The sequence below is a fragment of the Pteropus medius genome, unplaced genomic scaffold (assembly GCF_902729225.1).
Source record: "Pteropus medius unplaced genomic scaffold, Ma_sr-lr_union100, whole genome shotgun sequence".
Taxonomy (NCBI): Eukaryota; Metazoa; Chordata; class Mammalia; order Chiroptera; family Pteropodidae; genus Pteropus; species Pteropus medius.
Window position 1 is genome coordinate 10,156,261 of NW_024349799.1, and position 4,673 is coordinate 10,160,933.

The window sequence follows — 4,673 nt, forward strand, 5'->3', positions numbered from 1 at the left end:
TTCATGGGCTTTTGCAAACTTTGAAAGGGACGACATAAATATATGTGCCTAATACATAGTGGATGCTCAAGAGATGTGAAATTTTGACCCCTATTTCTATTATATAAATTCTAGTTTCAGAGCCATAATTTTTAAAACATTTCATTTTCTGTTCGTCAGAAACCAGAGGTGCATCTGCTCCTGGGTGGTGCAACAAGAACTAGGACTAAGTGCCCGAGCTTCTTCCAGCCCCATGAGCCACTGACTCACTGGGCAGCTTTGGTCAGTGCCCCTCCCTGGGCCTCTGTCTTTATTTGTAAAATGAGGGATTTGGACTAGAGACATTTACATTCCTTCTGATTCGGAGTTTAAGTTTCTCTGGTAATGAAGAGATCAGCTTATACTGGGGAAATCTGCTGTTCTCCTCTAATTGATTGCAAAGTGAAAAACAAAAGCCTGAGAGGAATTCAAAAGTCCTACCAATTTCATTTACAACTTCTCTGGCCTCTGTTATGACCACTTACCATGAATCAGACCTTACATGCGCACTTGTTTATTTAATCGTCACCATCACCTAATGTTCACATTTTATCAATTTTGAAAATGCAGTTTGGGGAGGTTAAACACATTGGTCAAGATTCCACAGCTACTAAGTGCTAAAGTGAGTGTTTTTTCCTCCAAATTGACACACCTCTGATGGGAAAAGCCCACGTATCACTATCATTACCCACACTGACATTCATCCAACCCTGGTTCCTGAGCTAGAAACAATCTAGGGTCTTCATCATCAGGAAGTTAAGTTCTGCCTCATAAGTTAAGACCAGAGACATAACCCCTGACATATACCCATCACACCTGTTAGAGAGAATGACAGCAGATTGGAGGCTTAACTAGGTGTCTGTGAATAACAGGCCCTCAATACATTTTTATTAATAAATAAATAAATAAATGAATGAATGAATGAATGAATGAATGAATAAGTGAGTGAGTGAGTGAGTGAATAAGGGATGAATGGATGGATGGATGGATGGATGGGAGCACTGTGAGAATAGGAATTCAGTCTTCCTCTTTTGTATATCTGCTTCCAAGAAGATAAGACCCATCTATACAAGAATGAAGAGAAACACTTAAGATATTGCTGTGAGCTCCCATGAATGTCTCCAGGCAAGGCTGATTCTAAGGTGAGGCATATGATACAAAATTTAAAGAGGCACTTATTCTCCATAAATTTTGCCTTCCTTGGTACCTCCCTTGCCTCACCCTGTCTCTAAGGCCCCTGTCTCTATTTTACTAAGCCTAAGAGGATCATTTCCTCTCAGCTATTCTCTATTCCCTCACCTCTTCCCTTCCTTGCTGGTTCACATTATTCTGACCTTGACCTATGTCTTTCTTTAGCCTAGTGTTTGCCAACCCTGGCTGCACAATAGTATCATCTGAGAATCTTTTTCAAAAATACCCATATGTGAATCAGAAATACCCATATGTGAATCAGAAACTCCATTGTTGGGGCCCAGGCATCACATACCCATATGTGAATCAAAAATACCCATATGTGAATCAGAAACTCCATTGTTGGGGCCCAGGCATCAGCACTTGTTGAAAGCCTTCAACTTTAACTTGCAACCAGGGCTGAGAGCCACTGCTCTACTCCTTCTGATGGGTGACCCAGTTTTGAGCTGTTTTCTATAATATAATTCTTACCTGTGCTACCCTCTGTAACAACAGATGCTATGGAACAGGTTTCTCTCTACTCCCATCGAGCTCTTCCACAATTGATTAGTGAAAAACATTTCTTTCCCTTTTTATTCACATCCCATTTGCTCTGGAATGAAGACAAATCCACAGAGGCCATACTCAAGAATAATAACATAAAACATAATAGTTAGCATTTATTAAAGGCTACATACAGTCAGCCAGAGGCATGCTAAACTCCTTAGAGGTATCTCACTTATTGTTACATTATAACCCTATGAAATAGGTTTCATATTTAATTCCCATCTTGGAACTGAGGTAAGAGAGGCACAGAGAGATGAAGGAACTTATACAAGATTACTTGGCTAAGACGTGGAAGAGTTGGAGTTCCAACATGGGAGCATGGTCCCCAGGGCCCAAACCATTCACTGTTATGCTTGGTCTCTGTCACTCAGGTGTTGTTTCAGTCATGTCAGGTCATGTATAGTCTTAGATACCATGGGTGTGTTCTTCCTCTGGGTGCAAAGAGTAGCCCGAAGAGTCTATTCCATAGACCCTCCAGGAATGCCTGGCTCTGTATAAATCCTAGACTGACATAGCTTAGGTCACCAATTGGAACCTCTTTGGGGCATATATATTCCCTCATTTCATCCTCTCCACAATCCCAGGACTTAGGTATTATTATCTCCCATTTTACTAAGCCTAAGAGGTTATACGACTTGCCTAAGACCGTACAACTAATCAGTAATTGAAATCCTGGCCCATATCTCTCAGATAGTAAAGTCTAAGCTTTTCTCTCTACCCCAGATGAGAAAAATTGCTATGGGTCAATGGTCAGAGAAGACTAGTGGAGGAGGTGAGAATTAAGCTGAGATATGAAGGCAGGGTAGAGTTCAGCTATGTGGAGGGAAAAAGGGAGGGATTTCAAACATGAGGAACAGCGTGAGCAATGGCATGGAAATAGAACTCAGTGGAGCATTAAAGACATGGTGAATAGCAGACTTTAGCTAGAACAGGTAATTTATATAGTGCCACAGCGACTGTGGCATTGGAGGATGCCATAAGGCATATTGGGAAGGTTATTGAAAGCCAAGCTAAGGAGCTTGGGCTTTATTAAGTAGGCATCAGGGAGCCATCGAGCAGACAACTGTTGTATACAAAGCAGTGTTAATAGAGTAGAAATCATCACGATGAACTGGACGGGGCAGCAAGGAGTGAGCCAGGACACGAGTTTGGAGGTGATTGCAATGGGCCACATGAGAGGTCAGGAGACACAGTCTTGGGATGATGGCTGGGAAAATAGAAAATGAGATAGAGATATGAAAAACATAGCAAAGAAAATTCCGCAGGGCATGTCTACTGATTAGCTGTGGGGATAAAAGGAATGAGATGCACCAAAGATGACTCATTAGCCATCAGTGTCTGCTGCCAGGGCAGGAGCTGCAAAGATAAGTATTCATAGTCCCTGCTCCTATAAAGTGTACTTTGCAGATGGGGGTACCCATAGGTAAACAAGTCGTTAGAACTCAGGTGATAGCTGCTATTGCAGAGGCATCCGCAGGTATTGTTTCAGCATGGGGGCACCTTGGTTCCTGTGGCAAAAACTTAGGACAATTTCAAGCTCACTGTAACCCAGCCATGTGAAACCAAGGAGGAACTGAAGACCTCAGCAGGAGAGTGACATGGAGGGGATGTATGGACCACACTGATGATTAGGGAGAGAGAATAGCGTATACAAAGGCACAGAGGTGTTCCATGGCATGACAATTTTTCAACTCCAAGATTTTGATGCTGAGTAAATTGGTTAAGGGCAGAACAGAAATGAGAGAGTCCAGAGGGAGCAGTTTTAGGGAAAAGATCATGAGTACAGTGGTTAAAAGCACAGATTTTAGAATCAAAAGGATATGGATCCGTTTCTAGTTATGGAATATCAGACAAGTCACTTTACCTCTCTGAGCCTAGTTTTCTTATCTACAAAATGTGAATGGAATTACTTATAGCATAGTGTCCTTGAAAGGATTAAATAAGAAAATACAAATAGAGCACTTAGCCTCAGAGCTGGCACGTATGTCATAAATCATAGATGGGGTTATTCTACTGTCATGATTGAGTTGGGTATCAATGACATGTCAATGAGAATGCCCATCAGATAGTTAGATATGGGAGAACTAGACTGCAACTGAAGATCAAAGCAAGGGGAGATGATCCTCACAGCCCTGAGATTAGATAAGTCCATCAATGGACCTAGATGGCAGGAAAAGAGCAGAGGCTAAGGACTGAGTCTCCGTGATATTATAAAAATTGTTGCTTGGTGCAGGGAGGACTTAGAGCTGGCCATGAAAAGGGAAGGCAGGACTGGGTCTGTGTGGTTCATAGAAGCGAAATGAAGTAATAACTCAAGAAGCAGGCCAGGATCAAATATTTAACCAAGACGTTTCTAGGTGACCTCTGAGAGAATAATTCCTATGGAATGACTGGTATTGATAAAACTGTAGGAAATTTTAGAAGGAGGATAGGTGGGAGAGAGTGGCATGAAGAAGCCAGTTTTGGAAAAGCAGTTGGCCTGAGGCCCCACTCTAGGTCCCCTGTTCAAAAAATTCCATCTTATCGAGGAGGCCGCATACCTCTTCTATGCTTTTCCTCATCTATACTACACTTGATCTTAGCCAAAAGGCCAAGAAGCAATTCCTTGTCTATAAAAGGAGGATATTAGACATGATTTCCAAATTCCTTTCCAGCTCTCAGATTCTAAGTAGCAGAACAGGGGGCAGGACATTGTAGGGAAAGAATTAGGAAAAATGTGCTAGAGATGTAGCTAAGACTATACCATTTCTTTCCTCCTTCTTTATTTGTCAACAGCTACTTCTTGGAGGAAGGGACATGTGGTAGGCATCCTCCATCTCCTGTATTCATGCCTTTGTGTAACCTTCTCCCCTTGAGTGAGGTGGGTAGACCCCTAGTGACTTGTTTCTAATGAATAAAATATGGCAAAAGTGATACAT

General features: G+C 41.9%; 1 pseudogene; it reads right to left on the bottom strand.

Annotated features, from left to right (window-relative positions):
* Positions 1 to 4,192: 4,192 nt before the first annotated feature.
* Positions 4,193 to 4,357, bottom strand: LOC120621353 (uncharacterized; annotated as a pseudogene).
* Positions 4,358 to 4,673: the final 316 nt, after the last annotated feature.